A 25,577-nucleotide genomic window follows, 5' to 3' on the forward strand; every position below is an offset into this window, starting at 1 on the left:
AGTATTACATCTTCATGTTTATTTCTCCATCTATACTTTAACAGAGATTCTGACGCATGGATTTCTAGGATTTCTCAAATTAGTAGGAAAAACTCAAGGAACAGGAGTTGTAGCTAAAGAGCTTATATGGTTAAGAAGAAAAAAAATTACCTTCAATAATATTCTAAAAGTGCTAAAATACAATCAAGAGATAAATGTGGGAAGTCCTTTTCTCTTACCTACTATATGTTATCCTAACTTTCTTTATCTATTCTGCTTACAAGCCTGGTTAAGGATCCCTTGTCTTTGCTCTAATGGTTGTCACATTCATATATCCATGAGAGCACGGTCTTTTTCATCTATTGAGCATGACAAATAATTTAATGACATGATGATCTAGCATGGCTATTGCCATTAAATAAATTTTATTAGCTTAAGATTATTCCTGAAGACTGATTTGGGTTAAGACCTCAAATTTAGACATGTTTACTTCTATTATCACTACATAGGCATACCTCACAGATACTGTGGGTTCGGTTCCTCACAACCACAATAAAGCAAGTATTACAATAAACCAAGTCAAATGAATTTTTTGGTTCCCAGTGCCTATGAAGTTATGTTCATGCTATGCCGTAGTCTCTTAATTGTGCAATAGCATTGTCTCAAAAAAAAACAACTTATACACCTTAATTAAAAAATACTTTATTGTTAAATTTGCTAACATCATCTGAGCTTGCAGTGAGTCATCACCTCTCTGCTGGTGGAGGGTCTTGCCTCAGTGCCGAGGGATGCTGACTGATTGGGGTGGGGGCAGCCGAAGGCTGGGGCGGCCGCGGCAAGTTCTCAAGACAAGACAACAATGCAGTTTGCTGCGCGGATCCACTCTTCCTGTCAGGAACAAGTTCTCTGCAACACAGGAGGCTGTTTGCTAGCATTTTACCCAGAGCAGAACTTCTTTCCAAACTGGAGTCCATCCTCTCAAACCCTCCGCTGCTTTATCACCAAAGTTGACGTAACATTCTGAGTCCTTTGCTGTCACTTCAACAATCTTCACAGCACCTTCGCCAGTAGATTCCATCCCAAGAAACCACTGTCTTTGCTCATCCACAAAAAGCAACTCCTCATCTGTTCAGGTTTGATCACAAGATTGCAGCAGATCAGCCCCATCTTCAGGCTCCACTTCTGATCCCGGTTCTCTTGCTGTTTCCACCCCGTTGGCAGCGACTTCCTCCCCTAACGCGTTGAACCCCTTCAAAATCACCCATGAGGTCTGGAATCAACAGCGTCCCAAATTCCTGTCCACGTTGATACTGTGATTTATATCTGGTATCTCATGAATCACAATGTTCTTAATGGCCTCTACAATGGTGAGTCCCTTCCACGTACTCTGCCCAGATCCACGAGAGGAACCACTCCTTCGGCAGCTCCAGCCGTACAGAATGTATTTCTTACGTAGTAAGACGTGAAGGTCAAAACGACTCCTGGATCCATGGGCTGTGGGCATGAGAACAAGATGCATCTCACTGTCCGTCTCCATCGGAGCTCTGGGGCGACCAGGTGCACTGTCCATGAGCAGTAATACTTTGAATGAAATCTTTTTATTCTGAGCAGGTGGTCTCAGCAGTGGACTTAAAATACTCAGTAAACCACGGTGTCGACAGCTGTGCCCTCACCCAGGCTTTGCTGTTCCCTTTCTAGAGCGGAGGCAGAGTCGACGGAGCATAATGTGTATAAAGGCCCGAAGAATTTTCGGAGCGGTCAATGGCAGCGGCTGCAGCTGACAGTCACCAGCTGCATTAATTAAACATATCAGGGTGAGAGACTTTCCACCACTCTTGGATCCATAATCTAAGAAAACAGTTCACTGTACTGAACTTTTTAAAAGGGTGATTTAGGAGAGCATCAAAAATGCCTAAAATTCAAAGAGAGTTCACGTAGGGACTATGGTTTACAGATGTGCAGTAAGTGTAAAATGCAAACTGAATTTCAAAGACTTAATATGAAAAAAGAATGTAAAATATCACATTAATAAATTTTCTACATTGATCACATGTTGAAATGCTTATGTTTGGGATACATCAGGTGCCACGAACTATATTATTAAAATTAAGTTCACCTGTTTTCACTTATTACAGATGACATCTACAGCTCCCGTCTCTGTTTCACATCCTACTTCCATCACACAGTCCTGCTCTGGAGACTAGCAAGTCAAATGCTGTATGTTCAGCAATAAGAACAAAAAGAACAGACAAAAAATATACAGTACAGTCTCAAAAGTGATTAATAAAAGATGAAAAAGCACTGTGAAGGCAAAAAAGAAGGAGGTAGCAAAATGCACTACATAAGCTGCGGTCCATTCATCAGTGGAAAAGTGTCACATAGCAGGAGGCCGCAAACTGCAGTGCATTCTAGATTGTAACATAATCCACTTCAAGGCCTCCACAAACTTTTCATAAAAAATTCACGTCAAATAACTAATTCTAAAAATAAATGCAGCTATTCTGCACACCCAAAAGGATGAAGTACAGAGAGAATTCATAGTCGTAGCGATATGTTATAATCTTAAGACAAAAAAATTGTGAATAATGTATTTTTTAATTCAATATATATACATACCTTAGCTAAACTCACCATGAATAATTACAACAGGCATGCAGCATGATTTCTGGTGACACGACCAAGGGACTACAGTTTTATCTTTTGTCAGCTGATTTACTATAAAAGCCTTTTCTAATGACTAAACACAAATGAGTAAACTGTGTTCCTTTGAAGGATGGCTTTGACATTTTAAAGATCATCTTGTCATGAAAAAGCTGAATGTGTTCAGAGAAAATCATTAAGTGATTATGGAGCTGCTGGGGGAGAAGGTTACGGGTATTTTAAAACTTAACTATTAAGCAAGGAGTATCTTTTGGGCCAGAAAAACGACCCTTATTTGGCATAATATAAGTGTGAATCCAGGGTTTCTGTGTTTTGATGGACATAACTGTCTAGACTCCAGCAGAATGGATGACACGGGAAGCGGTGGTGTTTTGTGTTTGACAGTTAGAGGTGTCCGAAGATGGCTCTTTGTGAGAGAATTTCCGTCACGAGAGCAGATGCTAGCACTGACCAGGCCAGGGGCTGGCAAGCGTTCCCATAAAGGTCCTGAGAGGAGACTGGTCAGGCTGCGTGGGTCGCTGCCGCTCCCGCACGCTGCTATAGGGCAGGGGGGCTGCAGACGGTCGGCAGACTAGCAGCCTGGCCGGGTTTCAGTAAAACGATTTCCGGAAAAGGAGGGCAGGCCGGGGATGTCCCTTGGGCAGTGGCTGGACAACCTCTCGAGGACACTATCACTTATTCAAGGTGTAATGGAAATCCAGGTGTGGGTCCTTCCCACATCTGCGATGCAATGAAATTAGTAAGATTATAGTCTCCGTGCATACTTGCCACAGCTTATAAAAGAGTGATCAACAACCAGAGGTTTTCTTCCCCCCCCGGTCACATGATCATGTCTTGGTTCAAGATATTCTTTCTATTGATAAGGAAGATATTAAAAAGACTCAACATACAATCCGTTAAAAAAACGAAAAAGGAAATGAGAAACAAAAACAAACAGTTGGGTGGTTCTATAAGGGTTACATAAAAGGGGGTAATATCTTCATTTTTGGGGGTGGAAATTGTACTTTCGCCCTCCAGGAACTCCTCATTCTTCTTTAGATAATCATTTCCTACTATCTCTCTGGGGCAGAAACAGCCTTTCCTAAGTCTTAGTCCATGTAGTTCTATAAGAGTTTACTCATCTCAGTTGCAGAAATCAGTGTGTGGCTAAAAGCTTCACTAATAAGAGCACTCCGTTCTCCCGACCACATTGATGGCCAACAAGACAGAATCCAAGGCAGTGAGAATTCTGCTGGGTCTTCTGAGAAAGAGGCACCTGTTTCCACTAGACTTGAACCTAAGAGATCCTAAGGTGGAGAATAGGTGCAGCCATTCTGTGACAATGGAGAGACAGCTCTTTTAGTTATTACGTATGTGTTATATTATATAGAGATAAATGCACTCCCTTTCAGAACAGTCAAAAATTTTGACATATCTCCATTAAATTATGTCTTTCCAGAAGTGGATTTCTGACAAGACTGTGGGAGAGAGAGAGCAAGGAAGGGAACAAAAAGGGAAATAAGGAAATAAAATAATACTATCCATTTGGTAAGTTCAAAGGGGAGAAAGATCTATAGAATTCCTGGCATCCCGGGGGGCGGAGCAAGATGGCGGAGGAGTAGGAGACCTGGATTTCGTCTCCTCTCAGGAATTCAGCTGGATAGGGATCAAACCATTCTGAACACCTACAGACTCAACAGGAGATCGAAGAAAAGAATAGCAACAACTCTCTGAACAGAAAAGCGACCACTTTCTGGAAGGTAGGACGTGCGGAGAAGTGAATCCGAGGCGTTATTCGGGAGGATAGACGGCGGGGGAGGGGCCTCCGGCGGCCGCTTCTGGCAAGTGATCGAGCCGCGGAGCACAAAATCGGAACTTTTAGAGTCGGCTCCGCTGAGGGACGTCACTCCGGTGGCGAAGTGGGGGGTGGAACCCTCGGGACAGTGTGGTCTCAGGACCCTCGGGGTCACAGAAAGACCGGGGGTGCCTGAGTGCGGCAGAGCTCCCAGGTATCGGAGCAGGGAAGCCGGCTGGAGAGACGGAGCCGAGGCGCAGGCTCTCAGCTCGGGGTTGTCATAAACCGTGATCTGCGGCACAGTCAGGCCACTGCTCCTCCAGCAGGGACCCAACAAGCGGCAGATCCGGGGAGACTCACCTTCTTCCCCCGGGAGGAGAGGTGCGGGAGCGCACCGCAGGGATCTGCTGGGTTTGGAGACTCCACCCGGGGTCGGGTGCCAGATAGAAAGGCGCGGTCACAGGCCGGGTGAGCACGGAGTGTGGCCGGAGACCGGGAGACGGGAGTGACTGACTGCTTTTCTCTGGGGGCTCGCTGAGGAGCGGGACCCCGAGTTCTCGGCTCCGCCGGGGCGGAGACGGGGAGGCCGCCATTTTCACTCTCCGCCTCCAAAGCTGTACGGAGAGCTTGCAGGGAACAAAAGCTCCGGAGAGCAAACCCGAGCAGATGACTTAGCCCGGACCGGCAAGGGCGGGGCAATTCCGCCTCCGGCAAAGACATTTGGGAACCACGGCAACAGGCCCCTCCCCCAGAAGATCAGCGAGAACAGCCAGCCAAGACCAAGTTTACCGATCAGTGAGAACGGCAGAACTCCAGCGCTAGGGGAATACTGCACATAGAATTCATGGCTTTTTTACCATGATTCTTTAGTCTTTCAAAGTTAATTATTTTTTTTAACTGTCTTTTTTTTTTTTTTTGAATTTTTCTTTTTCCCTTTTTCAACCAACATCTTATCAATCCCTTTTTTAATAAAAAACATTTTTATTTTTCATTTTTAAAGTCATATTCTATCCCTTCATAGTAGTTACCCGTATTTTTGGCATATATATATAAGTTGTTCTCTCTTTAAAATCTTGAGATAGTTTCTTCTAACAGATCAAAATATACTCTAAATCTCTAGTGTATGGTTTTTTTCTACTCCCCTGCCTGATCACATTCTCTCCCTTTCTTTCTTTCTTTCTTTCTTTTTTTTTAATCTTATTCTTTCTTTTTTCAAACAACTTATCAAATCCTTTTTAAAAATTTTTTATAATTTCCATCTTTACAGTCATATTCCATCCCTTCATCATATCAACCCTTATTTTTGTACATATATAAGTTTTTCTTTCTTTAAAATTTTGGGAGGGACTTTCTTTTAACAGACCAAAATACACCCAAAATCTAGTGTGTGGCACTGATCTATAATCCAGCCTGATCATATTTGATCACATTCTGTTTTTGTTTTGTTTTGTTTTGTCCTGCTTTTGTTTGTTTTTATCTTTTTCTTTTTTTTTTTCTTTCTTTTTCTTTTTTCTCTCTTTCCCTTTCTTTTCCCACTGCTTCAGGTCTTTTCTGATTTGTTTAGAGTATATTTTCTGGGGACGTTGTTACCCTGCTAGCATTTTGTTCTCTCATTAATCTATTCTCCTCTGCACAAAATGACAAGACGGAAAAAATCACCTCAACAAAAAGAACAAGAGGTAGTACCGACTGCCAGGGACCTACTCAATACGGACATTAGTACGATGTCAGATCTAGAGTTCAGAATCATCACTTTAAAGATACTAGCTGGGCTTGAAAAAAACATGGAAGTTATTAGAGAAACCCTTTCTGGAGAAGTAAAAGAACTAAAATCTAACCAAGTAGAAATCAAAAAGGCTATCAATGAGGTGCAATCAAATATGGGGGCGCTAACTGCTAGGATAAATGAGGCAGAAGAAAGAATCAGTGAGATAGAAGACCAAATGATGGAAAATCAAGAAGCTGAGAAAAAGAGAGATAAACAACTACTGGATCACGAGGGCAGAATTCGAGAGATAAACGATACCATAAGACGAAACAACATTAGAATAATTGGGATCCCAGAAGAAGAAGAAAGAGAGAGAGGGGCAGAAGGTATAATGGAGCAAATTATAGCAGAGAACTTCCCTAATTTGGGGAAGGAAACAGGCATCAAAATCCAGGAAGCACAGAGAACCCCTCTCAAAATCAATAAAAATAGGTCAACACCCCGACATCTAATAGTAAAACTTACGAGTCTCAGAGACAAAGAGAAAATCCTGAAAGCAGCTCGGGAGAAGAGATATGTAACCTACAATGGTAGAAACATTAGATTGGCAACAGACTTATCCACAGAGACCTGGCAGGCCAGAAAGGACTGGCAGGACATATTCGGAGCACTAAATGAGAAAAATATGCAGCCAAGAATACTATATCCAGCTAGGCTGTCATTGAAAATTGAAGGAGAGATAAAAAGCTTCCAGGACAAACAAAAACTAAAGGAATTTGCAAACACGAAACCAGCCCTACAAGAAATCTTGAAAGGGGTCCTCTAAGCAAAGAGAGAGCCTAAAAGCAACATAGACCAGAAAGGAACACAAACAATATACAGTAACAGTCACTTTACAGGCAATACAATGGCACTGAATTCCTATCTTTCAATAGTTACCCTGAATGTAAATGGGCTAAATGCCCCAATCAAAAGACACAGGCTATCAGATTGGATTAAAAAACAAGACCCATCGATATGCTGTCTGCAAGAGACTCATTTTAGACCCAAAGACACCCCCAGATTGAAAGTGAGGGGGTGGAAAACCATTTACCAATGGACACCAAAAGAAAGCTGGGGTGGCAATCCTTATATCAGACAAATTAGATTTTAAACCAAAGACTGTCATAAGAGATGAGGAAGGACACTATATCATACTTAAAGGGTCTATTCAACAAGAAGATCTAACAATTGTAAATATCTATGCCCCTAACATGGGAGCAGCCAATTATATAAAGCAATTAATAACAAAAGCAAAGAAACACATTGACAACAATACAATAATAGTGGGGGACTTTAACACCCCCCTCACTGAAATGGACAGATTGTCTAAGCAAAAGATCAACAAGGAAATAAAGACTTTAAATGACACACTGGACCAAATGGACTTCACAGACATATTCAGAACATTCCATCCCAAAGCAACGGAATACACATTCTTCTCTAGTGCCCATGGAACATTCTCCAGAATAGATCACATCCTAGGTCATAAATCAGGTCTCAACCGGTACCAGAAGATTGGGATCATCCCCTGCATATTTTCAGACCACAATGCTTTGAAACTAGAACTCAATCACAAGAGGAAAGTCGGAAAGAACTCAAATACATGGAGGCTAAAGAGCATCCTACTGAAGAATGAATGGGTCAACCAGGAAATTAAAGAAGAATTAAAAAAATTCATGGAAACCAATGAAAATGAAAACACAACTATTCAAAATCTTTGGGATACAGCAAAGGCAGTCCTAAGAGGAAAGTATATAGCAATACAAGCCTTTCTCAAGAAACAAGAAAGGTCTCAAGTACACAACCTAACCCTACACCTAAAGGAGCTGGAGAAAGAACAGCAAATAAAGCCTAAACCCAGCAGGAGAAGAGAAATAATAAAGATCAGAGCAGAAATCAATGAAATAGAAACCAAAAGAACAGTAGAACAGATCAACGAAACTAGGAGCTGGTTCTTTGAAAGAATTAACAAGATTGATAAGCCCCTGGCCAGACTTATCAAAAAGAAAAGAGAAATGACCCAAATCAACAAAATCATGAATGAAAGAGGAGAAATCACAACCAACACCAAAGAAATACAAACAATTATAAGAACATATTATGAGCAACTCTATGCCAGCAAATTAGATAACCTGGAAGAAATGGATGCATTCCTAGAGATGTATCAACTACCAAAACTGAACCAGGAAGAAATAGAAAACCTGAACAGACCTATAACCACTAAGGAAATAGAAGCAGTCATCAAAAATCTCCCAAAACACAAAAGCCCAGGGCCAGATGGCTTCCCAGGGGAATTCTACCAAACATTTCAAGAAGAATTAATACCTATCCTTCTGAAACTGTTCCAAAAAATAGAAATGGAAGGAAAACTTCCAAACTCATTTTATGAGGCCAGCATTACCTTGATCCCCAAACCAGACAAAGACCCCATCAAAAAGGAGAATTACAGACCAATATCCCTGATGAACATGGATGCAAAAATTCTCACCAAAATACTAGCCAATAGGATCCAACAGTACATTAAAAGGATTATTCACCACGACCAAGTCGGATTTATCCCTGGGCTGCAAGGTTGGTTCAACATCAGCAAATCAATCAACGTGATACAATACATTAACAAAAGAAAGAACAAGAATCATATGATCCTCTCAATAGATGCAGAAAAAGCATTTGACAAAGTACAGCATCCTTTCTTGATCAAAACTCTTCAGAGTATAGGCATAGAGGGTACATACCTCAATATCATAAAAGCCATCTATGAAAAACCTACAGCGAATATCATTCTCAATGGGGAAAAACTGAGAGCTTTCCCCTTAAGGTCAGGAACGCGGCAGGGATGTCCACTATCGCCACTGCTATTCAACATAGTATTGGAAGTCCTAGCCACAGCAATCAGACAACAAAAAGAAATCAAAGGCATCCAAATTGGCAAAGAAGAAGTCAAACTCTCACTCTTTGCAGATGATATGATACTTTATGTGGAAAATCCCAAAGACTCCACCCCAAAACTGCTAGAACTCATACAGGAATTCAGTCAAGTGGCAGGATATAAAATCAATGCACAGAAGTCAGTGGCATTCCTATACACCAACAACAAGTCAGAAGAAAGAGAAATTAAGGAGTCGATCCCATTTACAATTGCACCCAAAACCATAAGATACCTAGGAATAAATCTAACCAAAGAGGCAAAGGATCTGTACTCAGAAAACTATAAAATACTCATGAAAGAAATTGAGGAAGACACAAAGAAATGGAAAAACATTCCATGCTCATGGATTGGAAGAACAAATATTGTGAAGATGTCAATCCTACCTAGAGCAATCTACACATTCAATGCAATCCCCATCAAAATACCATCCACTTTCTTCAAAGAAATGGAACAAATAATCCTCAAATTTGTATGGAACCAGAAAAGACCCCGCATAGCCAGAGGAATGTTGAAAAAGAAAAGCAAAGCTGGCGGCATCATAATTCCAGACTTCCAGCTCTACTACAAAGCTGTCATCATCAAGACAGTATGGTACTGGCACAAAAACAGACACATAGATCAATGGAACAGAATAGAGAGCCCAGAAATGGACCCTCAACTCTATGGTCAACTAATCTTTGACAAAGCAGGAAAGAATGTCCAATGGAAAAAAGACAGTCTCTTCAACAAATGGTGTTGGGAAAATTGGACAGCCACATGCAGAAGAATGAAACTGGACCATTTCCTTACACCACACACAAAAATAGACTCCAAATGGTTGAAAGACCTCAATGTGAGACAGGAGTCCATCAAAATCCTAAAGGAGAACACAGGCAGCAACCTCTTCGACCTCAGCCGCAGCAACTTCTTCCTAGAAACATCACCAAAGGCAAGGGAAGCAAGGGCAAAAATGAACTATTGGGACTTCATCAAGATAAAAAGCTTTTGCAAAGCAAAGGAAACAGTCAACAAAACCAAAAGACAACTGACAGAATGGGAGAAGATATTTGCAAATGACATATCAGATAAAGGGCTAGTATCCAAAATCTATAAAGAACTCATCAAACTCAACACCAAAAGAACAAAGAATCCAATCAAGAAATGGGCAGAAGACATGAACAGACATTTTTCCAAAGAAGACATCCAAATGGCCAACAGACACATGAAAAAGTGTTCAATATCGCTCGGCATCAGGGAAATCCAAATCAAAACCTCAATGAGATACCACCTCACACCAGTCAGAATGGCTAAAATTAACAAGTCAGGAAATGACAGATGTTGGCGGGGATGCGGAGAAAGGGGAACCCTCCTACACTGTTGGTGGGAATGCAAGCTGGTACAGCCACTCTGGAAAACAGTGTGGAGGTTCCTCAAAAAGTTGAAAATAGAGCTACCATACGATCCAGCAATTGCACTACTGGGTATTTACCCCAAAGATACAAAAGTAGGGACCCGAAAGGCTACGTGCACCCCGATGTTTATAGCAGCAATGTCCACAATAGCCAAACTGTGGAAAGAGCCAAGATGTCCATCAACAGATGAATGGATAAAGAAGATGTGGTATATATATACAATGGAATATTATGCAGCCATCAAAAGGAATGAGATCTTGCCATTTGCAACGACGTGGATGGAACTGGAGGGTATTATGCTGAGCGAAATAAGTCAAACAGAGAAAGACATGTATCATATGACCTCACTGATATGAGGAATTCTTAATCTCAGGAAACAAACTGAGGGTTGCTGGAGTGGTGGGGGGTGGGAGGGATGGGGTGACTGGGTGATGGACACTGGGGAGGGTATGTGTTCTGGTAAGCGCTGTGAATTGTGCAAGACTGTTGAATCTCAGATCTGTACCTCTGAAACAAATAATGCAATATATGTTAAGAAAGAAAAAAAGAAGAAGAAGAAGGTAGCAGGAGGGGAAGAATGAAGGGGGGGAAATTGGAGGGGGAGAAGAACCATGAGAGACAATGGACTCTGAAAAACAAACTGAGGGTTCTAGAGGGGAGGGGGGTGGGAGGATGGGTTAGCCTGGTGATGGGTATTGAGGAGGGCACGTTCTGCATGGAGCACTGGGTGTTATGCACAAACAATGAATCATGGAACACTATATCTAAAACTAATGATGTAATGTATGGGGATTAACATAACAATAAAAAAATTTAAATAAAAAAAAAAAAGAAAAGAAAATCTTCAGAAACAGGAGGCCCTACGGAGAATATTGGGAGGAAACAAAAAAGAATATAGTAGTGGGAGCCTGTGTCTAAACTGTTTAAATGTTAAATAAATGTTGTCAGTCTGAAAAAAAAAAAAAAAAAAAAAAAAGAATTCCTGGCATCCCATTTCCCAGAATAACGGGCTGCTTTGTCGTTTTATTTTCTTGTACCCAAAGCCAGTTATTAGTAACAAACAGAGCTTAACGTAAACTTGGTAACAGCTATTCCCAGGATCATGCCAAATTACCAAATGGATCAAAGGAAACCAAACCAGTCACGTTTTAATGCTCATTTCATTTAGTTTAGTTACGATTAAATGTATGTTCACTGAGCAAGCAGAGCTCAACTAGGACAAGTGTGTGCTCATTTATGCAATAAACTGTTTAAGTCACACGTGCTGAGGAACTAGACTAGAAGGCAGACCTGCTGGTGAGGAGCAGGGCAAGCAAAGCCGAGGCACAAGGATGGCAGGGCAGGAGTTTGAGCTGATGCACTGAAGCTGATGGAAGCTATCGCATCGTCTGAAAACTGAAAGGAAGCTAGGGAGTGCCAATAAAAAAAAAAAAAAAAAGGAGCTTTTGTTTTAAATATAAATTACTTGTTAATTTTATGTGCCTTGAAAACTTCCCAGCTGTGATGTACAATACTACGATATTAACAAACAGCAAACCCAGCAGTCACCCCCAGGGACGGACACCAGTGCCAGGAGCACCTTTAGCTTTGTGGATACCACCCCTTGGTCTGTTGAAAGCCATTTTCATATCAAACTTGGGCACACAGAATAAAATGGCATATTAATAAGAGCATACGTACTTCCGGGCAAGTCTGTTGCACAGGCTCTCTGCTCCGTGAGGCGTGCAGCTCTCAGGGGAGGAGGCAACAACAGTCTCCCACTGAGAGACGTCCCATGGACCAGGGTCCCTGAGGGGAAGGACGACCAACATTCCAGAGCAGGGACTATGCGCCAGGCATACCACGTTATTCTGTTACGTGGTAACAGGTGGATCATGAACAATAACAAATGTCACTGAATTTGAAAATTTTATGCAAAGTGTACCTAAGATGAACAGCTACCTTTCTTCAATGCCCTCCTAAAACTGGGAGGCTGATGTGTACACTCTCAGAAACACAAGACAACACAAAATGCTGTGTGTGTGCATGCTGTTTCGAAGTCTGAGAAGAGCCCAACATTCTTGTGCAGCAAGCGAACTGGTTCATGACGTGAAGGCTGAAGGGAACACTCAGGTTCTGGCCAGTCGGTGCCCAGACTCAACGAGAAGAAACAATTCCAACACCGCAGAACCCACTACTTCACAGAGAAAGGCAGTCAACAAAGCACAATCACTTAAAAGACACATGCAACTTATTTTACGACCATTCCAAGTAAGAAATAGAGAATTTCAGCTTCTGATTTTAGCAGAGTAAGATGGGGCTGACAACAACTATGTTGAATAAAATACTAAAGCATATTCTTAAATACACCCAAATGCAACCTTGAGAGGAGAAGAAAGAATTATTCAAACAATTAAGTGCTGAGTATTCCATTTTCATCTTTATTAATTTCATCCTGAATGCAAACACAAAGTATTCTGGATTAGAGATAATTATATGTTGATTACCTCACAGTAAATAGTAAGTGTGTTGCTATTGTCCTTGTCCTCTGGGCCTGACCTTTAGGATGGTCAGGTGAGAGCCAGATCAATTATCCTACACAAGTAGCCAGATGCCCCATGGGGGAGGTAGACAAGGGATGGGAGAGGTGTGATGCTCTCCTTATAGAGTACCAGGCTGCCTCCTTCCTCTTCCCCTCCAAAGAGGATGTTCTAGGAAATGTATAATGGGCTTGAATTCTAACCAACACTGTGGTGGGTAAATAAAATCTCTCAGGAGCCAAGCCATCTAAGAGATGACTCCAAGTTTGGGCTTCACCCCTCTTGACCTGTGAAAACCCAGGGAGACAATGCTCTGGTCTCTCCAGCACCTTGGGACTTAGGAACTTAGGGTCTACCCTGTGGCCCTCTCAGAGAAATAGTAATAGTTTTATTATCCTTTCTGATCAGAGCAATTAACTAGACGAATGGCTACAAAGCTAATTCTCATGGTGTGTGAACAGTCACACAAGACTGGGGCTTTTTATAGTAACACTGAGAATCCAGGAAGGTTTTTTATTTTTTCCACACTAAGAGTGGGAAAATGGCAAGCAAGCCACTCAAGTCCACTGACGCCAGAGAACCCGAGCTTCTGCACTCATAAATACAGGGCTGTGAGACCAGAGATCCAATCCAGTATCTGCTCAGGTGCAGAGGTTAGAAAGACAGTCCCCAAAACTGAAAGCCCGGACGAGGACGCTCTCAGGAGAAGAGTGACATAGAAATAATCCCCCTTTACCTCTGTCCCAAGGACAAGTAGAGAAATCGTGGATGTTAAAATTTGGTAGTAACTGGACTGGGGAGTGTAGGCGTAGGACTCTCTCCTCAAAATTGTCACAATTGGAACTTTAATGTTAGTCTGTGTGCACTACTTTGGAGGTTCTAATGCACTTCAAAAGAATAATTTAGTTTATACAGTTCCAGAGCAGGGCTATCTCAAATATTTGAGGGGTGCATGATCCTGACCCAGACCTAAACCAAACCAAACCAAACCCTAATCCTACATTCTAAACTGAATGGCAGAACACATTTTAATTGTAGGCTACAAATAATTCTTTTAGGTAAAGTTACCAAAATGATCAGCAGCTCATGGCTTTAACAAAAACAACCCAAACTATTCTATAAGTAAGTAAGGCATGCTATCAAGTTATCATATACAGTGTAGAAAAGAATCAAATCCACAAAGACTTCAGATATTGGAATAATCACACGATTATTTATTTACCACAAAAAAATTATGGTAAAGGTTTCTAGAATTGATAGAGAATCTTAAAATAAACAAGCAGATCTCTGGCAAAGAAAACTTTTAAAAACTAAAAAATACATAATTAGGGATGCCTGGGTGGCTCAGTCAGTTAAGCATCTGCCTCAGGTTATGATCTCAGGGTCCTGGGATGGAGCCCCACAACCATCAGGTTCCCTGCTCAGCGGGGAGCCTGCTTCTCCCTCTGCCCTCCCCCTGCTTGTGCACGCTCTCGCTATCTCTCTCTCTCTCTGGCCGCACTGCGGTCAGCAACGTGGAGAGAAACGCCAACAGGAAGAACCGGACCACAAAGCAAGTCTCAACAAGTTTCCAAAGATGGGTGTCATAAGACCGCACTCTCCAATCACAGTATAGTTATAGCAGAAATCTATGACCAAAAGGTAACCAGGAAAGCAACTCATCAATAAGAATGCATGAGAGAAGATGAACTCATAATGGAATTTAGAAAATATTTAAAACTGAGCAATACTGAAAACACAAATGTAAGAATTGGAGGGATATGGTTAAAACAGCAATTTCACCTTCAGTGCTGAAACTAAGAGTCAGAAGAGGGGAATTACTGAAGCAAACCCCCAATCAAGAAGCAGAAACAACAGGAGGAAGAACGAACGGCTCCAATCAACCCACTTTACATCTTCTCTGTGTAGCTCTGTGATGCTGAGGCTCTACCTCGTGGAATGTCCAGAGGGGAACGGAAGGCCCGAGCGGGGGAAAAGGAGCTCCATCCTTCTGCTAGCTGGGCTTCTCCCAGGGGTGCTCCCGGCAGCACGGGCAGTGGCGGCTCCAGCCCCGGGAAGAGCCTGCCGCTCTGCAGAGGGCCTGGCGCCCCCAGGAGGCAGCGCTCCCCTGGGTCTGAGTCGGGCTCCCAGGGCGGGCGCTCTCCACGGCTCCAGGTGCTGACCATCTAAGCCGCTTCCCTTGGTTCGGGAAGGGCGTCATTTTTTGCACATATCTGCGTCCAGTTCTTCCTGTTGGCGTTTTCTAACCCTGTAAGACTTGTATAACCAATTTGCCGTATTTAACCATCTGCTGAAATACCTCGGGTTCTCTTCACACTGCTGATCGCAATGCCACGGGCAGCATGTAAGTGACTGTAAATGTGGCTGAAAGGAACCAGACTTGTCAGGGTGGGTGGGGAGAGACAGGTGCTGCATAAAACTTCACTAAGAATGAAATTCCAGGGGAAATCTTTCACCTGAGACTGACTGAAACAAGAGATTGAATGTGCTCAGTTTTAAATGTTTCAGAAAGCAAAAAAAACCACAAAACAAACAAAATAGCTCTAAGTACAACTGAGAAATGCTTTTATACAACAAAGGTGTGTATTATAGATATGTTCCCTACCTTAAATTTTCTAAAACCAGGACACAGTAATCATATTTTTATGATTTCACCTTAATCAAAAGGGAAGAAAATTGAGTAACAGTCTGAGAAGAAATCATTTAGAAGATAATGTTAGGTTAAAAATTTGAGAAAGCACTAGTCCTATTGTTTATTCTAGCATTATTTTAATTTTATTTAATTGCAATCCATTCTTTTAAAATTAGGCTACTGAATCCAAAAGTTTAATTTGACAAATATACAAGCTACTTACCAGTCTGAACATAGAAATAATAGTTACTGGATCAACAGATTCAACTATTGTTCAGAAAAAAAAATCCATCACCTATTTTTCCCTCAAAACTCTATCAGCCTAGAAGAGATGCTTTTATATGTACCTCTTATCACATGGGTAATTTCAGTGAGAATTAATGGGAGTTCTCACATCATATAAAGGAGATGTAAATTGGTTAGAATGTCCGTAATTCTCATCAGTTCTCACCATCAACCAGGTATTAAAAATTGATGAGTGGTAGCTCGTGTAATAAAATTTTAAAGCATGAACTGACCTTTCGAATGCAAGCATGCAGAATATTAAATGAGATTAGGTTTTTATCTGTTAAACTATACAGTATTTTGCTTGTCAAATTGGTTTTCAAATTACTATTTTTCAATAGAAATACCAAGAAAAATGTCATAAAAACGAGAGATGTTACTAAATTATGCATCTGAACTATTTAAAAAATGATATAACATAAATGATTAAGAAAGTAATGCTAAATGTTAGATATTTATATATATTTTTTCCTTAGATATAATCACTAATATAGTGACTAAAAATGTAGAGAATCAGCCTCAAGCATGAAAGATTAAATTAATAAAAGATCTTAAATATGGCCATGTTATCAATACTATACTAGGGCTTGTTATACTAAGCATTTATGTAAGTATGTATGTATTTAAGGGATGGGGAGGAGCAGAGGAAGAGAGAATCTTAAGCAGGCTCCATGCTGGGTGTGGGACGTGGGACTCGATCTCACGACCCTGAGATCACGACCTGAACTAAAATCAAGAGTCAGATGTTTAACCGATTGAGCCACCCAGGTGCCGCTATATTAAGCTTTTAAAAATCCACAAATCTTTAAAGAACTAAGAATAAAAAAATGTTTGATCCATGAAGGGTTCATGTTTTCCAAACCATGTTCACATCTACTTTTTATTAGATCCATACAAGAGTCCTGTGATGACTGACGCTACCTGTGAAATGTCTTGGACACCTCTCACTGTGCGTTCACACTGCCACACTAAAGGATGAAGTGTAGCACCCCAGCCAGGTCCTGTTGAAGAGTTCTGATCATTAACATTATAATACTTCTATTTTTTGAGTATTAATATCAACTCTTAATAAATCATAGCAGCACCTAGCACATAAGAGGAACATCAACAGATACCTGATGAAGGACTGAATGAAATGAGTAAATGAATAAATGAATGCAGAAAAGAGGTTAGTGTTCCTTTTTTACACACAAAAAAAAGCTGAGAAAAAGTTCAGAAGTGATTCAACTAATGTCCTCTAGCCATTTAATGGGGAAAGAGTAGGACCTGGATGACTCACTAATAATTACTTTTCATAAAATTATTATTATTGTTTAGATATAATTAATCTTTAAGTTTAGCTAGTAATTAACCATAACCTGATAGAAATAATGATGAAAAACTCTAAAAAAGGAATGTGGTGTTGTTTCATTTGAAACATTTACATGCATAGATTTTAAAACTCCTCCAAAATAAGAGAATTCCTATTCCTAAGGGGCATAGCTTAATTTGCCTATTTTATGAGAATTGTTATGCAAGTTATAAATTAGTATTCTAGAAACACGGAGAAGGAACTGAGTAACAGTGGAGACAGCTTTTGAAAGATGCTGGGACTTTTTGTGGCCATTACTGGTTGCTATCATAGTGAGCAGATGCAAGGAGATGGAAACAGCACTTGGCAAGTCCTCACAGACAAATCTGCAATGGTTTGTTCATACAACACTCAGATCTGCTTTACTATGGAAGAGGCTTAGAAGTAAGGCTGGATGTGGAGCCATCTGGCCAAAGACTTTTTTCTTTAAGAAAATTAATGGAATAATGATATGAAATATGATTTGAGGAAGTATATATTAGAAGGAGAGTCAAATTTGGAGTTTTCTGCTATAATCCATGTGAAAGAACGGAAGTCTAAATTATGGCAATGGCTTCAGGAAGGAAATGGAAGAGACAAGACACAAAACATTGTAACAGGATGAAGTGCAAGATACCTGATACATTAATATGGCCACTGTGAATTTAATATAATGGTAATTTTTAAATAATCTATATCTTACAAACAAAAGTTAAAATGAAGTTTCAAAAGTTATGCTTGTTTCTGGACAAAATGGCAAACTGTCTCCCACTTGTGAATCTTGTCTTCAACAAAACGAGAGGACACTAAAGCAGAAGATGGCACACCAAGCATGGGAACCATCTGGGAGACACCTGTAAATGGGACGCTGTGGCGACCAGCAGCTGGAGAGGGCTGGGTGCCATGGCCGGGGCCAGGCTGGGAGAATTTCAGGCTGCTAACTTTTCACATTGCCCTGAATGGATCATCTTCCACCATGTCACCACTTCTGGCTAAAAAGAGCAGTATGAAGCGACAGCCATGTAAGCATGGTGCTTGACGTTACATAGCACGCAGCCCGGCTGCATGGGAAACGGGGTTAAACTGGTTTTAGTAGAAAGGCTGGCATTTGGAATTGCAAGCTTTCAGATTACCAAGCAGAACAGATACAAAAAGAAATCCACACCTAAATATATTATGGTAAAATTTAAGAGATCAGAGACAGAATATTCTTAGAGGTAAAACACAAATCAGTTACAAAGAAATAAGAATAGGAATAACTGAACTTCTTCAATAAAAAGACAAAGGATAACCTTATACCTAAAGGAGCTAGTAAAAGAAGAACAAACAATCCCAAAACCAAGAGAAGGAAGAAAATATAAAGATTAGAGCAGAAATAAATGATACAGAAACTAAAAAAACCAATAGATCAATGAAACCAGGAGCTGGTTCTTTGAAAAGTTCAAAAAAACTGATGAACCATAAGAAAGAAAGAAAAGAAAGAAAGAAAGAAAAGAAAGAAAGAAAGAAAAGAAAGAAAGAAAGAAAGAAAGAAAGAAAGAAAGAAAGAAAGAAAGAAAGAAAGAAAGGGAGAGAGAGAGAAAGAAAGGGAGAGAGAGAGAAAGAAAGAAAGGAAGGAAGAAAGGAAGGAAGAAAGGAAGGAAGAAGTAATTTAAATAAAGGACTCAAATAAATTCAGGAATGAAAAAGAAGAAATAACAACCAACACCACAGAAATACAAAGGATTATAAAAGAATATTATAAAAAATTATATGCCAACAAATTGGATAACCTAGAAGAAATGGATAAAGTTCTAGAAACATATAACCTACCAAAACTGAAACAGAAAGAAATAGAAAATTTGAACAGACTCATAATCAGCAAAGAAACTGAATCAGTAATCAAAGAACTCCCAGAAAACAAAATTCTCGGACAAAATGGCTTCACAGGTGAATTCTACCAAACATCTAGAGAGGAGTTAATACCTATTCTTCTCAAACTATTCTAAAAAACAGAAGAGGAAGGAAAACTTCCAAATTCATTCTATGAGGCCAGCATTACCCTGATACCAAAACGAGATAAAGACACTACAAAAAAAGAGAACTACAAGCCAATATCCCTGATGAACATAGATATAAAAATACTTACAAAATATTAGCAAACTGAATCTAACTCAACATTAAAAAAATCATTTACCACAATCAAGTGGGATTTATTACTGGGATACAAGAGTGGTTCAATATTTGTAAATCAATCCATGATACATCACAGCAAGTAGGAAAAGGGTAAAAACCGTATGATTGTTTCAATACATGCAGAAAAAGCATTTCACAAAGTACAACATCCATTCATGATGAAAACCCTCAACAAAGTAGGTTTAGAGGGGAAACACTTCAACATAACGAAGGCCTTATATAAAAAAAAAAAATGCACAGCTGGGGGCACCTGGGTGGCTCAGTTGTTAAGCATCCAACTCTTGATTCTGGCTCAGGTCATGATCTCAGGGTCCTGGAATCGAGCCCTGTGTCAGGCTCCTTGCTCAGCGGGGAGTCTGCTTGAGGTTCTCTCTCTCCCTCTGCCCCTCCTCTCCCCACCCCCACCCCCCGCTCATGCTCTCTCTCAGTGTCTATCAAATAAAAATAAATAAATATTTTTTAAAAATGCACAGCTAACATCAGATTCAATGGCAAAAAACTTAGAGCTTTTCTGCTAAGGTCAGGAACAAGACAAGGTTGTCCACTCTCACCACTTTTATTCAACCTAATACTGGAAGTTCTAGCCTCGGCAATCAGACAAGAAAAAGAAATAAAAGGCATCCAACTTGGTAAGGAAGGAGTAAACTTTCACTGTTTGCAGAAGACATGATACTATATATAGAAAACCTGAAGGACTCCATCAAAAAAATAAAAGTGATAAATGAATTCAGTAAAGTTGCAGTGCCATTTACAACTGCACTAAGAATAATAAAATATCCAGGAATAAACTTAGCCAAGGAGGTGAAGGATCTGTACTCTGAAAATTTTATAAAACACTGATGAAAGAAATGGAAGATGACACAGACAAATGGAAATACATTCCATGCTCATGGACTGGGAGAACAAATATTGTTAAAATGTCCATACTACCCAGAGCAATGGACTATGAGGTCTGTTTTTAGTCTTGGAGCTCTGTCTCTGTCTCTCTTTCTCACATGCAGCCCTAAGAACTTGAAATGACCATTCAAAATACCTGAGACAGCGCATTGATCCTGTCTTCATAATGGAAAGTGACCCTTATATTCAATCCAAAAAGACACTGAGGAATGTTTCACTTGCATCATTTCCTCCAAACTCACCCATCTGATACCACCTAAAACGACTCTGACTATCCAGTTGTCCCCACTGCCATGACTACATTTTACACAAACGGAAGTTCAAACATGCTTCGTGCCTACAGAATTGTAAATACTCCTCTCTCCTAAGATGTGAGTTCTGGCCAAAAATTCTCAGTTATATTGTCCTGCATTCAAGTTCACTTTACAAAGCTGAAGTAGTTTGTTCTTAATGGTTTCTTTTAAAGATTATGATAAAAACAGTTTATGATTCATAAAAAGCTGCAAATTAACCCAAAGTGCATGAGCACTACTTCCTTGTTTAGTTTCAACCAATGTGAACACAGCTCAAAAGCCTAAATCCAAATATAATACAGGTTTTAAAATTTATAAATACAATTTCTTTGTAAAATCAAATCTTCCAAAGGACAGCGAGGGTAAAATTTCCCTGTACAATAAAGGAAGGCAGCACTAAATCCATTTAGCTTACCACAAACCCCTCCTTGGGCTATATTAAAAGTGAAGATGGGAAACCAACAGCCCAGATCTCAACAATGAGCTAAATTCACACATTTTTCTGAATTCAATTTGATCAACAAATATATTTTTGGCCTCTCTCTGAATATAATACTTACTGTGCTCTTGTGAGTTCTTAATTTGTTTAGTTTCACATGCATAAAAAGTTAAAATTTCTGGGTTTTACATAAGATATCTTGGAACGTCCAGTAATCTCCTCTAATTTAACTCAACTGCGAAAGGTCCATACATATCTTCAGCTTATCAATCTAAAAGATTCTACAAATAATTGTTAAAAAGAGAGAGAGACATCTTTGTTAAAAGTCATCAGTCATGCCTGCCCTGGGCAGCAGAAGGGATGCCAGGTGGAGGCTCTGGGCAGAAGTCTGACCTCTACATCGTCCCTGAAGTGAAGGACACTGCCCCCGCCCACAGCCCCTGTGGTCTGCATGCTGACCTCCACCCCACTACCGCGGCAAAGAGCGGTGTCCCTCCCGCTCCCCGTCGGGCTCCATCCACTGCAGGGGGATAGTCCTGTCTGGGAGGACACACTGAGGCGTGCCAGAATAGCAGAGGCTCTGTGCACTAAACTGACAAGGAAACACAGCCCGAAGAAGAGACACAACACGCATTCTGAACCTGAACAGGCTGACTACCTGCTGAAAAAGACAATTTAAACGGGCACTAGAATCTTGTAATACTCAAAACACTCAGAGTATAGTCCAAAGTTACTCATTATGTCAAGAGCCAGTAAAATTTCTACTTGAATAGGAACAGATAATGGATCCAAACCCCATCGTGACTGTGGAAGGTGGGACTGCTGAGCAGGCGTGACCCAGCGGCCGTAACCGAGTGCCAGTGGGCTGCGAGGAAACCGCTGTAACAAACACAAGTCATGAATTAAACCTCTCCCTTGGACTGTTAAGGAAATTATCCAAGTGAAACGGCTTTCCCCTCTGTCTCCTGGATCCTCTATTTGTCAGTGGGTCCCTTCTGTGTATTTAGCCCTTTTGCTCGGAATCGAAGACTCAAATTCTTAGAATCTACTCAAGCTTTACAACCCTGACTCAGCGAGACTCTTCACAGGCATTGTCCGTAAGCGTTAACACTACAGAAGGCAAACAAGTAAAACTGGACTCATCCCCAACTTCCTTTAACCACGTCCTTTCCTTCACTCTCTGCCAAGTTCTCTGGAGCGGTCGGGAGTTTCCATTTGTCTACTATGGAGGCTTCCCTGCTTGCCTTCCAGGCCGCAGGTCCTCACGGGCGAGGAGGGAAGTCACACTGCTTTCCCCCAGGAACGTCGGGAAGTCTCTGGCTTCATGAAAACAGAACAATGTCCACTGTCACAATAAGCTTAACTGGCCTTCACCTTTTTTTTTTTTTAATAAGTTTCCTCCCCCTCCCCAAACACAAAACAACAGAGAATTCATACTAAACCAGTCACACTAACATGTTTGCGTGCCTTTCATTATTAGTGAGACATAGTAATATAGACAATTTCTATTTCCCAGTCCCTTTATTTGCTAGAAGTATTTCAGGATCTCCGTCCCCCCGTTCCAACACAAGGCTCGACTAGCATGGCGTAGAAGCAGAGAGCACCAACACCCAGACACAAGGCGCTCCGGTCCACCGCTCGCTCACTCTCTGTGGCTGGGCCCTGACACCTGTTACACAGACCACGGATGTCTTATCCACATGCTTTGGGTAACTTTTCAAAACTACCTGAAACAAACAAACAGTTATTTTCCTGTTTCTCCACGTACTGTTTGACTCACAACTTCTCTCCACCAGTTTTTCTTTTTCTAATTATATCTAACGGGAAAATTCTAAAATGCTATAAAAAGGTACACAGATTAAGTCCGTATCTATGACTACTTCCCTTAAAGGAAATCAAAGTTAAAAAAGAACAGACTCATCCTACTTTTTAGATCAGGGTGAGAGATCTATGGGGTAAGCTTTTAAGTTAAATCTTAATCTAAACCTCTCATAGTAATTTTAGAATTGCTAGATTCTGGAGTTCTTAAAACTTCCTGATAAATGTTCTCTCACAGCTAGAATAACAACACTGGTAGATCCCTTCTCCATGTCACTCATAAACACACTAAATAAACAGATTTTGTCTTAAGCTAATAGTTCTAATTAAAACGAGGAGAGAAGAGAAACTAAATGTGGAAAAATCTACTTGAAAATAATTAAAATATGTTTACACATTTATTCCTATTTTGTTACGAAAAACAGGTTTGAAGATATTTCAAAGAACTGCAGTAATACGACGGCAACCAGGGCGAAATAACTCAGGATATGAATCAAGCTAAAACTGGACCAAGAGTCAGTACACTCACATGACGTGACCTTATGTATTACACTGTGTGAGGAGTAGATAAATAAAGATGAAATTAGGAACAAGGATATCGGGCAACTCTACAGCAGTTTAGTTGAATAAGCAAAGTCAACCAAGGAGGAGAAAGCTGGAATATGGCTGTCTGAACGGCACTGAGGTGAGGTGTTGGGGAGACACGGGGTAATGGCAGGGGCCTCATCCGTATGTGTCAAGAGTGGGAAGAGCGCTTCCGATGTCCCTGGTGGGCTAATAATTTAAAAGAAACACAAATACCAAATAATCCTGTAACTACTGAAACAACAGCATTCCACGCAGCCCGCAGCAAGGACAGAAAAGCCAGAGTGAAGGCTCAGGACGGCTTCCCACTAAGAGAAGGAGTAATACAAACTTACCCTAAACCTCTGGGAAAAAAAAATTTTTTTAAAGAGACTTCTAGGTAGAAAAAAGAGTACACACCAAGATCCTGAGGCAGGAAAAGATGCGCATTTTTAAAAGATTTTATTTATTTGAGAGAGAGCGAGCAAGCATGAGTGGGGGGAGGGGCAGAGGGAGAAGCAGGCTTCCCCCTGAGCAGGGAGCCCGATGTGGGACTTGATCCCAGGACCCGGAGATCATGACCTGAGCTGAAGTCAGACGCTTAACCCACTGAGCCACACAGGAGCCCCTCTGAAAAATTTTTTAAAAATATACTTAACGGACAGGAAATTTCTGTATTTCTCACTGACGCCTTATTTAGCAAAAACTCACAGTTTCTGTTTTCAGAACTTTGCCAAATTAATGCTTTGGCATCTTCAACTACTTCCTCCACTAGATCATCCCACTAGCCTATAGATACTCCAGGACTTTCCGGCCTTAAGAAAAACCATGCAGGGCTCCTTACTTACCGAACCACCTTACTCCCTCACTCTCCTGAATAGCACATTCTATGAAGAACTGCCTCTCCATACTGTCTCCCCTCGTCCCACAGGCCAAGGTAGATAGCCTTCAAACATAACCTCCAGTTTCCTGGCTCCACCTCAGTTCTTCCTGTCAAGGTCAAGGCCACCAATGATTTGTATTCTGAAAATCCAATGACCAACTCTGTACTCAGTTTCTTCACCTCACACCAGCAATTCAGCACGGTCAACAATCCTGTTCCTAATGAAAGACGCCCTCCTCGAGGCTTCTATGATGCTTCAGCCTTCTGTGTTGCTCCCTGCTTTGGGTTTTTATTGTGTTTCCTCAAGGAAAGCTTGGTCACACCTTTCCTGCCTCTAACTCTAGGTGTTGGACTCCTCAGGGCCAATTCATGAGTCCTCTTCCTTCTCTCTCGAGATGCTGTAATGCTTTGTCATCACTTAAATGTTCCCTAGATGCTAGTAAGTCCCAAGTCCTAGCAACCTTTCTGAGGTCCCCACCAAGCAGCCAACACTCCCCTCGATGTCCACAGGTAAAGTCTCCACCACCCTGCAGCAGCACCGCCACTCCGCCCCGACCCCCACAGCCCCCGCGCTCTCTCCCCGTTCCCGGGCTCAGTAAGCGGCGCCACCTCTGCCCAGTCACTCGTCCAGAAAACCAACATGCAAATCCACGGAGAGTCTCTTTCCGCAATACTTCCAGGTCTAACCTGACGGCACCACCACATCACCTCTTACCCCAACGACAGCCCCCTGCTTGTTCTTCCTTCCTCTTGAACCTCACTCCAAACTCACACAACAGCCGGGGAGAGCTTTTAAAATCATCAACAGGATCCCAGCCACTCCCCCCTCCAATACTCTCTCCGTGGGCCTCACTGCACTTGGGATAAAACACAAACTCCTTCCTGCATCTTGGGCATCATCCCTCATTGTCATCTCATCCCACACGACCCTTTAGTCTCTGTGCCCCAATCCTTCCTCTTGGGTTCACGGACTGTACTTGCCGTCCACTTGGAGAATGTGTTCACGCTGCCCCGCTGCTCAGAAAGGTCCTCCCCTGCAACTCCGCCTGGCTAGAGCCTTCTCATGGCTCACTTCTCAGATTCAATTTCACTCCCTCACTATCCAGTACAGAATAGGACTTTGCTTGTTTTCTTCATAATAGCACCTGTGTTTTCCTTCCACAGCATTTGCAATAATTTGTGATAATTATTTTTGCTTACTTTATTTACTTGAATTTTTTAAAGGTCTCTCTTATAACCCAACTGTAACTCTACGGGT

At 41.2% G+C, this 25,577-nt stretch overlaps 1 protein-coding gene across 5 annotated transcripts in view; it reads right to left on the reverse strand.

Moving 5' to 3' along the window:
* DYNC2H1 (dynein cytoplasmic 2 heavy chain 1) overlaps positions 1–25,577 on the reverse strand; it is a 310,954-nt gene that overhangs the window by 65,797 nt on the left and 219,580 nt on the right. The gene's annotated exons all lie outside the window — the stretch shown is intronic.

The sequence above is a fragment of the Halichoerus grypus genome, chromosome 11 (genome assembly GCF_964656455.1).
Source record: "Halichoerus grypus chromosome 11, mHalGry1.hap1.1, whole genome shotgun sequence".
In the NCBI taxonomy this organism is placed as follows: domain Eukaryota; kingdom Metazoa; phylum Chordata; class Mammalia; order Carnivora; family Phocidae; genus Halichoerus; species Halichoerus grypus.